The sequence below is a fragment of the Lactuca sativa genome, chromosome 6 (genome assembly GCF_002870075.4).
Source record: "Lactuca sativa cultivar Salinas chromosome 6, Lsat_Salinas_v11, whole genome shotgun sequence".
Lineage (NCBI taxonomy): Eukaryota > Viridiplantae > Streptophyta > Magnoliopsida > Asterales > Asteraceae > Lactuca > Lactuca sativa.
In genome coordinates, this window is record NC_056628.2 from 169,391,787 (window position 1) to 169,403,266 (window position 11,480).

Below are 11,480 nucleotides of genomic sequence, written 5' to 3' on the forward strand. Positions count from 1 at the left end.
AGCCCTCCAAATAAATGAAAGGACTCTCCAAAAATAGGAGTATGCCACTATATATGGAGAACACACGGTATTCTTTAGTAAAAGGCGAAAGAATAGTTCGCTTTGTGCTCACCACATGGCTGCGTGCCTCTTCATGTCTCAGCTGCTTCATTTAAGTAATGAATTTGATAGCTTCTGTTTAGTTTAAGTAGCCTATGTGGGATGAACCAGAAACTTCCATTCCTCTTTTTCAAACCCTTCTTCCACTTTTATTTTCTGTCCCCCTTCTCTTTACTTGGTTTTTGATTTTATCTTTAATATAGGAAGCGTTCCTATATTGGTTTTGAAAGGAATTATTATTAGAATAAGATATCGAGTGAAATTTTAATTTTAGTTGACCAGAAAAAGAATATTTTGGTGAAGAAAAACAAAGTTGGAGTTGTAAATGAAGAGGATAAATTGGTAAGTACGTTTTACTTTTGGACAAAGGTTTTGTGAAATGGATAATGATATGCCATTAAATCAATTTATTCATATCACTTGTCAAAGATTCTAAATAGTTTTGAATTTAGACTTCTTCTATGTTCATTGTAACGCCTCGTTTATTAAAATAAATTAATAAATGTAAGTCCCAGACTAGTTTGTGAATAATTTTGAAAGTCGAGGGTTAAAAGTGTACGTTCAGGACTTAAATTGAAAATATTTGAAGACTTAAGGGTTTATTGGTGAATTAGGGATGTTTTATGAAAGAAATTTATGGGATCAAGGTTTAAAAAGTAAGTTTTGGATTCAGTTTGTAAAGATTTCTTAGGGCAGGGTCTTTTTGGTATATTTTGGATTTAGTTTGAAAACAAATTAGGATGGAGGGGCTGAAGTTGAATAAATTGATCAAAGTTTCATGAGGATACAGGATATACCCGGTGACCCCCCTTCCCCATTGTTGGAAAAACACAAACCCTAATCTGAAGGGAGCACCTACAGCCGCCACCCCCTTCCTCTTCTCCTCCCAGCCGCCATCACCAAAGAACCACCGGAGCAGCCACCTAGTTCCACCGCTGACAAGACGAAGAGAATCAAGGGATTAGGAACTCGTTCGTGGGTATGTTTCTATTTGCGTTTGGGTGGCTGCCTCAGCCCACATCCGTCGATAATGGCGCTGAGGAGCAGCGATGTTGCCATTTAGTGCCGCTACCTCCATCATTTCCCGGTGGCGTCGACTATTGCGTTGCCATCAATAGAAGCCGAGCAAAGGAACCTCTTCTGTCGTCGTTCACTGCTACCGCTGTTGCGCCGCTACCGTCGATGGCAGACTCTCATCGTCACCTGCCGCTGCTAGTCGTTGATGCTGCTGTTCTAGTGGCCATCGTGTTCCAGCCACAACTTGCCTTCGCCGCCTATGCAGCCCTCATGTCGCTCCGGTTGTTGCTTAGCGTCCCAAGGGACGGCCATGCTTGTATTTCACAAGGTTGCGAGTGCTTTGCTGCTTCAAGTTCGAGTGAAGTGTGGTCGTTTAGTCTAGCCGGAAATCAAGCGCTAGCACTGCCACCACCTGCCCCCGTCGGCCACCATAAGGTGGTTGTGTGTGTGTGTGTGTGTTTGTTTTGTTTTAGGTGTGTGTGATTGTCTTTCTATTAGTTATGCGTGTTTGGGTATTTTGGTTAGCCGGAGTTCATGTGTGACAACTCGACACTTTCACACTGTACAATCGATCCATATATCTATAATTCACTTGAATTTAGCATCTTTTAGCAGAATGTTGGGTCCGCACGAGTGCTTTAGGCTTAGTATATCATAGATATGGGCCTTAAGAAGGGTTAGGAAGGGTGTTGCATCACAAAATCAAGCCAAACACACCAAGAGAGGTGTGTGCGGCCGCACACTATAGTGTACGGCCAGTCAGCCGCACACCCAACCGCAAACCCCCTCCAGCCTCACACCTGACCCTATATATAGTAGAGGACCCCCCCTTCCATTCACTTTTAGCTGCACCTTCTCTCTCTCTCTCTCTACTTTCTCTCTCTAGAAACATCGTCCAAGAACACTTAGAAGGCCTCCAAAACGTGAAGAACATCATCTTTCAGCTTGTTATAGAGGTAAAACACTTGAATCTAAGCTTAAAACTCGTAGTGTTCTTCGTGTTCATCACCCCTTGAAGGAGTGCAGCCGCACACCTTCGTCAGGTGGCCGCACACACTCAAAACATCCCCCCAAAGCGAGGGTATGGCCTCTATAACCGATCTAAGACTTAGTTTGACACTTGAAACCCCTCAAAATCGACACATAGGACTCAAACAAGGAGTGTACGGCCGCACACACACTCTGTACGGCCGCACACTCTAGTGTGCAACCTCACACACAAGTCTGGCCGCATTCCCTAGCCGCACACTCACTTTTATGGCCATACACCCACTCTAGTACCCATATTTGGCCTTAAACTTGTAAGAATCACTAAGTACGAAACATGGGGCACTTAATCCTAATGAATCCAAGTCTTTAAGGTGATTTCCCATCATGTTTAGTCATGAAACACCCTAGCTCTAACTCATATACGTGTCACCATGTGATTAATAGGGAAAACTTGTGTTCAGAGCATCCGTTGACATTCAGCACTCATATCAATCGCACACTCGAACCCTACGTTAAACTGTGAGTTCATACCCCTTAATCAACCTTTTAAATGTTTTTATACGCTTTTATGGAGGGGGATACAAGTTGAATCAAACAAGTTATGGTACTAATCATATGTGATTTTTAACTTGTTACCAAAAGGATTTTCTATACTTTCATATTACCTTGCCAACAAAATTGTTTTAAATATTTATCAAACTCATTTTCATGTTTGATTGTTCTAAAACTATTTTTCAATGCTTTTCAACTCATTTTATTTCCAAAACATATCTACACTAATATATTTATATAAGTAAGGATTGAAGGACTTAGAACTGATAGCTCACCTTATTTCCTGTTCTTATTTGATTGTGGACTTAGGGTATTCTGTTATCTGTCCGACTGTCATTGAATTCTTAGTTATATATCATATATATTTGTGTTGGATATAAAAGTCTTCACTTCAGTTCAGCACCTTTGTGTATCAAAGGCATTCAACCAACATCTCTATTTAACTATAATAGGTATAGTTAAGGATTACCACTCATTATTAATTGCTACTATGATACTCATTATGGTCAGTACATTTACGAGTCTATACGTACTATATACTATATGAAGAGAACACTATACACTATAGGAAGAGAACACTATGCACTATACAAAGAGACACTATAAACTATATGAAGAGACACTATAAAGTATACGAAGATAACACTATATACTACATGAAGAGAATACTATATACTATACGAGAAAATATACTAAAATAGAATGTGATGCACTGCTTCTCGATACGACACTTTGCTATGCGATCTTCGTGTAACCAGAGCCTCCTGGAGGGAGAGCGAACACTATGTGTATAGATCTATATGGGACGGACACTCCCACATCCCGACTACTAGCTACAGTCCGAGCCGATTAGGCCCAAGGATAACAAAACATCACTACACTACTTATGACCTGGAGGGTCAACTGTTATACTACTGTCACTTAGCATGGTTACATACAAGTTCACATTCAGACCTTAACTAACACATTAAGAAATAAAAGTAAAACAGACTCCCCGAGGTGTATACACATTTAATACCACCTGGAGCTTGCACCTCTACTACATTCAGCCGACAGTGATACTGCTGGGGCAAAACTCTATTTTCTAAATTATTTATATGAATGAAATTTAAAACTATATTTTTACATTGATAGTTTCACTGGAGGAAACCTTTACATTTTCAAAGAATCAAACCTGAAAATAACCGAGTCTTGGTAGAAGACTACTTTTGCTGGAAAATACAGGAATTTATAGGGATCGCACCATTTTCAAAACGTGATAACAATTACTGTATCACTAAATTTTTAAACACTTCTATTCAAGCAATGACACTAAATACTTATGAACTCACTAGCTTTATGCTAATACTCGTTTTCAAAATAACTTGTATTCTCAGGTTATCAGTAGACAAGTACAGATGCAACTTTTGAGAAGATGGTGCATATACAAGACTCATCTTTTATTTTGATTATACTTTTGGTGTCTATCTAATTGTACAGAACATGCTTGTATTACAATTATTATACTAATGAAATGGATGTTGTTGCTTGACTTTACTATTATACACTGTTATGATACTGTACAAGACGTCCTCCACCCCAAAACGTATTCCGCCGTTCTCGGTTTTGGGGTGTGACATCTGTTGGGTTTTGAGCAATCTAACACTTCCTAAGTGTGCATGCAACCCTAATAAACCTTGGATCTATGTTTGTCTAAATACATGCAAAATAATAATTTTTCCAAGGTTCATAACCTATCTAACATGGCATGGGGTACTTTTAAACATAAAAGAATTAGATGAGATTACATACCTTTTGATGATGAGTTTGATTCATAAGGAGTTTGAGGGCCAAGCACCAATAGTGTGAATGCCTCAAATGGAATCACAAATCACCACAAACTCTTGGAAAACTTTGAGAGAGTGTATACACACTTATAAAATCGGTCACACACAAACACACATACTTTCTAGTCACACTAGTCACACTAGTGGCTATTTCATGCAACATAAGCATGCTTATATAGTGTACATGATTAGGGTGAAACCCTAATAACCCATGTCTTTTCCTTTCCAAGGATCCATGGGTTAAAAGCTCCATGGATCATCCATGGACTTCCATATAAGCCTAGCCCATTAACTAATGAGTATTAGCCCACACCATATAAAACCATGTAACACCCCCAAAATTTTCCAACTTTTAAATGTTACGGCTTTAAAAACATTTGGGTGTTAACCCACATTTAATAAAAATTCGGTCCCACAAAAACATTTATAACCATTAAGCATCATTATAACCATAGCAAACAAATAAGAATTGCATTAATGCAATTAATAAGGAACTTAACAATTTTCACTCTATTCTCTATCTATTGATTTCTAACGTTCATATATCATCCTCCTTCCTTAACTGTAATGTGAGATGCATGACATATAAAAGAGTTACGTAAGACAATAATGTCTCGTGAGCTATGTGGGTTTATGACCCAAAACATTTATCATAATTTCATCAAAAACATTTCATCTTTGCAAAACATAGTTTTATACTATAAAACATTTTCAAGGAGAACTCTTTTCATACGTATCACAAATATCATATCATATCTTATCATTTCACATCCTATCATTTCATTTCAAAAGACACCTTTCTACATTTCTTTCTCTTTTATCAAGGGCTAATTTTGGTATTAACACTTTGCCAATTTGTTTATACTTAGGATACCCCCAAGTCTAAATCGAGGTGGAAAGAACAAATCAATCCACAAAGGCCCGAACATCTTTCATTCTTTCTTTACTCATGGTATCACCCTAGTAGATTCCTCCAGACCTCTTACGAGGCATTATGGCCCAGACAAATTTCATTATTTCTTTACTTTCCAATTCTTGTCATTACTTTCGTTTCTTATCATTACTTTCCATGCTTTACACATTTTTGTGACAACCTGAAACTTATTCCGTCACTGTAACCCATTTCCGTTAATAAAATTTATTTTTATTGAAACTTTCCGTTAACTTTTGGATTAGGCAAACCAATTAAGAATTATATTGTGTTTTTCATATGTGTCAGAACGAAATAAAATCACGTGAAACACCCTCGATATTCCTTTGGAATGTTTCTAGTTTACGACCAAGTCGAGTTACGATCATTTAATCGGGTAGGACCATAAACTTCGTTTAACGTCGGGATTGAGTGGATCCTCACTTGGCCACAAACTCAAACCCTATATAAGGGATGAGTGGCCTTCATATGAGCCTTTTCACGCCCTTATAGCCTTCTCTCTCTACTCTCTCTCTCTCTACAAGTTGGATTTTGGTCAAGAAATACCCCATTCAAGCTCCAAAATCGTAAGTAATCCTTCCTGGCTTGTTGTTTAGCTTTGTATTCATGCAAATTCGTGGTTGAATCATCCAAATACCCCAAAAATCATGTGTTTATGGTTGAGGAACACCCTCCAAAACCGTAAACTCCCATAAGGGGGTTTTGATGCCCCAAAACCCTTCCAAAACACTTCTAATGCTTAGCTATGACTTAGGAACTTACATGGATAAACTTAAAACCCCAAAAACATGTCATAAAGGGAGTAAACATGATTTTATAGTTGAAGCACATTCATGGACCGTAAAATCTCTTTCATGGTGTTAAAGTGCCCTTAAACACCTCCTATAGTTTGGATTAATGCCTAGAACCTTGTATCCCTTCATTTGAAGCACAAAACCATGCAAAAATGAGCCAAACATGAGTTTACGGCCGTAAACTCATGTGTTTACGGCAATAAACTCACCAAGGGTCATTCATAAACCGTAAACCCCATTTCCAAGGTCATTTCAAGTCCTGATCACTTCCTTAGCCTTTGATTCAACCCTAGAACCTTCCCTTGTGCAATATAAGACCTTTGTGCACCCAATAACACCCCACCCATGATTTTATGGCTGTAAACTCATGGGGATATGGTCTTTGGGCCGTAAACACCCCTAAGGGTTTACACTCGAAGAGTAAATTCCTTAACAAGGCCATACGCTCCTTAGATGCAACTCGTATTATTCCTAACACTTGGAATAAAGTGTTTCCATGCATTAGAGTGTATTTACTTGCTTAATTAGTGATTAAATAGCTAATTAGATACAATTATGTATCACTTCATGTTACATAGGATCCTTTCATGTGTTCAAATCCTAAATTGACACCTAGCGTCCTACCCGGCACACCCACGTCAGGTGAGTTCATACCCCTACCCTTTTCCGAGTTTTTCATGTTTTTAGGGGGGGGGGGGGGGGGGAATACAAGCAAAAGTAAAAGGGAACTTGTACTCAAAACTTATTATTTCGTATGAAATACTTATATGTTCTGTACGCTTTTAACACAGAAAACCGTTTTTACCAACTGATTAAGAGATTAACTTGTAGAGTTAGTTTTCAAACTAAAACAAGGAAATTTGTGAAACTCATTATAAAATGTTATATTTTATATTTCAAAAAGGATTCACGCCAATCATAAAATTGGATTTTCCATATTATTACTTGTAAATTCGTTATTCTTAAGATTGGAGACACGTCCTCGGTAACACTCCACAGAGATACGCGAGTGGAGGATTGACCCTGTAACCAAAATCTCTTGGATGGAGAACGTGACTTGTGTGTATAGATCTATACGGGACTGACTATCCCGCACCTTGTTGCTAGCTACAGTGGGACCGACAGGTCTACGGGTGACAAAGTCATAAAACGATATGGCCCCCGTTACAAGCCATATCTAGTTTATCGTATGGTTATAGAACTCGCAACTTAGATAATGGAGATTTACTTTTAGAAATAATGAACTTAGTGAACTAACCTCAAAGTAATAACTGTTTTGATTACTAGAGGGTATCAACAATACCCTTAGGAATTAGTTCACTACCTACTTATTAGTTTTATATACGTGTTAAAACTAATGTACTTTATCAAGATTAACCCGACTTTCAAGGAAACTTTGCCTAACTAAACAAGTATGGTATATACTTGTACACTTCATTCCGGATTGATAAACAAACATTAACTTTTAAGGAAAATAAGGGTTTTTCCTGGGATAACTTAACTTTTCATAAACAGACTGTTTAACAAATGGATAACTGAACTTCTTTTATAAGAAAATATGGGATTTTCTTGGGAAACAACTTTTCATAAAATCAAAGGAACATTTTCTTTCACCAGAAAGCAACTGCTTATGAACTCACCAGCTTTATGTTGATATTTTAAAACTGCTTGTATTCTCAGGTTCTCGTTAGACAGGTATTTCGCTTACTTTTGGAGAAGACGGTGCATATAGAAGTCTCGTCTATACTTTTGTTATACTGATGTATATATAAAACATGTATTACTTGATTTCAAACAAATGTAAGAATTTCTATGTAATGTAATGGTTGTGTTTACTATGCTTGCTATGTACACTGGTTGTGATACTACGCATGACGTCCTCCGCCCCGGAACGTTTCCGCCGTCGGTTTCGGGGTGTGACAGATTGGTATCAGAGCTTTTGTTTATAGTGAACTAAGTATACCGAACCTTACATGGTATACAACTATAAACATTAAGGGGCCGAAGTGCTCAGAACTAAAAGTATACTTTAAAAATATAAGTATTTTTACTCCAAGTGTACAAGTATACCTACATATCAGAATCAGTAACCACGAGTAGAACAAAACAAAAGTAATTGGATGTTGGGCACTGCGATTAAACCTGGGCAGTTATGTAGTCGTGTCTAGGGTCAATATAGCCTAATCAACTATATTCATTCGAGACACGACCAACATGTGCTTGGGAGTGACTGTGGTGTAAAGCAGGCCTAAAACTTACCAAATATCCAAATAACGAGTCATCGTCGCAACAAAACATATACTATAGGAGTATTTTAGTCAGAGTCGAATACGTTGTAGAAATTCATTCCAAGTTTTGCTACTCATTCTTTCCTTAACGATAGTTTACTTGCTTTAGTAAGTCTTTCCTGTTTTATCGCTTAGTAGAACACTCTACCTGCCATAATGAGATATCTCTTGTTCCATATCTCTTGATTACATCCAGAGGACTTACCATCCTCTGTCTCCTTATCATTTTAGATCAAGATGCCTCCAAATAAAAGACCCAGCTCAAAGAACAACAATCCTCCGCCACCACCTCCCTCCCAATTCGATTTTGCCATGTTTCAGGCAGCCGTTACTGTTGTTGTGGCTGTCGCAATGTCACAAATGAACTCTGGTGGTTCTGGCGGGCCGGGAGGTGGTACCCAACACCAAAACTAGGAAGGTGGTCACGGACACCAGAAGGCGTGTTCCTATAAAGATTTTATGAACGTGAAACCCACATCTTTCAATGGCACTGGAGGTGTGACAATTTCTTACTTTAACACTCATTTCAAAAGTAAAACATCTATACTTCTAATATTTCAAACACGTTATCAAAACATTATTTCTTTCAAAAACGTTCTTTGCTTTTAAAACATTATTGCCTTCAAGGCATTCTTTCAAAATACTCTTTCCAATTATTTATTACACCATTCCTTATCAAAACATTGTATTTCAATGTCATAATATAATTTTTCCATGTACCCCAAAGTGGGAAAAATGCCAACACGTACTCACCTAGTTCTCCAATGTAGATTAACTAGTCCTCTTCTAGTTCCTTTGATTAGATCAACACTTCTCAAACACCACCTATATAACATAAAGATGAAGGTCAACAAGATGACCAAAGTATCATATAAGATTTTTAAAATTTAGATATCCCCATAGGCTTATTTACTTCCTATTAGCTTATATATACAGTTTGAGGACAATTAGAGGTCATTTACTCGGTTTTCCACGAAAAGAATACATTTAACATACTATTTTTGTAACGTCTCAAAAATTAAGACCAAAATTTTTTGTTTTTAAATTAATAAAACTGTAACCCAAACATCATCATAAAATCAAGATAGAACAAAGTGTGTCCAATACATCATGTAACGTCAAAGTAATCATAAAATGCAGAACGAGGTGGTGTGTGCACTGCAATCATCTCAGATTCTTCCCTTTTGAACCAGAAGTCTGAAACATAAAATGAAAACCGTAAACATAAAGCTTAGTAAGTTCCCTAAAATACCACATACCATATATAATAAACACATAACGGGCCCCGCCCGTTATCGACCCGGCTCGGTATATAGATCTGTCAGTCATCGGGCCCCGACAAACATTAGGCCCCGCCAGGTATGAATATAAACATATAAACTTATAATCATACAACACATGCGATAATCACAAAGATAATAGCATACATGATAGTCATTGATCCCTGCCTGACTTCGGTAAGCATACAACCACATAACACATGCAAGAGTCCTGCAAACATCTAGCATCCTATCGTAATAAACCATGGGCCAACATTGGTGCCTTCGACTCGCTAAATATAGTGAGGAAACTCACCTCTAGCTGATGAATCACTTAACTGAATCTCTAACTACTGGCCCGGAAAAATCCCCGCGCTATTAAATCAATAACATCCAATTATTAAGTGGATTATGACCCATAACCAGAAGTCTAAGCTATTTGACCCATAGCCAGAAGTCTAAGCTATTTGGCTCATAACCAGGGTAAAAAGACCATTTAGTACCTTGACCTTGTTATGAATGTTGGTCACGATATAGACAGGTGAATCGATTTTGGTTTGAAGAAGATGTTGATTTGTCTCAAGTCATTTCAAATGACAAAGAAAAAGTAGGGTAGACAAAAGAAAACATAGGAGTCAGGTCAACGACAGATGTTAAGTCGTAGCTTGATGGCGATGAGAGTAGGGCAAAAGAGGACCGGTATAGAGTCGTGGCTCTGATACCATGTAAACTCTTTAGAAAAGGTCAAAGACTTTCATTGAAAGGAATACCATATATATACAAAGAAAACCTATAAATTAGGAAACAAACTATTCTTATCTAAGATACAACATAATAGTATTATTCGAAATACAAATACGGCTAACACCAACAACATAAACATTTTGTTTTGTTAGTACATATGTTGAAGGCTTACCCCTTCTCTAATATACATTTGAAACAAAAGATACCTACGGTTCCTCTTGAGTTACCTCCATCATTTCTCTTGCGGCCTTGGTTACTTAGTTCTTCTTTGTTCCTCCCTTCCAAGGTCTCCTCAAATCTCTTAGGTTCTCCAACAATTTGAATTGGAGTAGTTAATTCTTATATTGCGGGTTGGAAATTCTACAGTAATCCATAAATGAATTAGTTTGTCTTCAATCTCACATCTAGAGCAAGTCTCCCTATGAGGCCCATGAGTTTGAGGAATGTGTAACTTTGTATTATACTTTACAACCTTCGTCCCCCATTCCTTAAGTATGATATGATCTTCTTCTAGCTGGTGAATCTATTGTTTTATACCAAACCGTTTGTAAATTTTTTCCAAAAAGTACTTCCAGGTTAGTCCGTCAACGAAGCAAGCACTTGTGGTTTGTTAATCTGTCGATGAATAAGCAAGCACTTGTGGTTTGAGTTCATTCCACGAATGTGATGAATGTGATTTGAGTTTTGTTACCGTGAACTCCAGTTTTGGTTTATCACTGCATTGTCATAACAAAATATTGACTCCATTTTTATAATAAAATTATCCACTACGGTAAATAAAAAAGTCAGCCTAAATGAGAGCATCCTTAATGCAAGCTTATTGAAAAAAAAATACTATTTAAAATATCCAACCAAAATCTTTTTACCATTGGCAGGTTAAGGTTTTTGTAGAGATGAAGGTGTGGGGGTAATCTTGTTGGGCAAATGTTTTGTAGGATTATTTTGTTAGATTGAAATTTGGGATTTTAAAATTGGTTGGA

The 11,480-nt window shown here is 37.4% G+C and overlaps 1 non-coding gene across 1 annotated transcript; it reads right to left on the minus strand.

Annotated features, from left to right (window-relative positions):
- On the minus strand, window positions 1–121 carry LOC111895985 (U5 spliceosomal RNA). Its single transcript, XR_002851752.1, has one exon. It is a non-coding gene; the product is annotated as a U5 spliceosomal RNA (small nuclear RNA).
- Window positions 122–11,480: the final 11,359 nt, after the last annotated feature.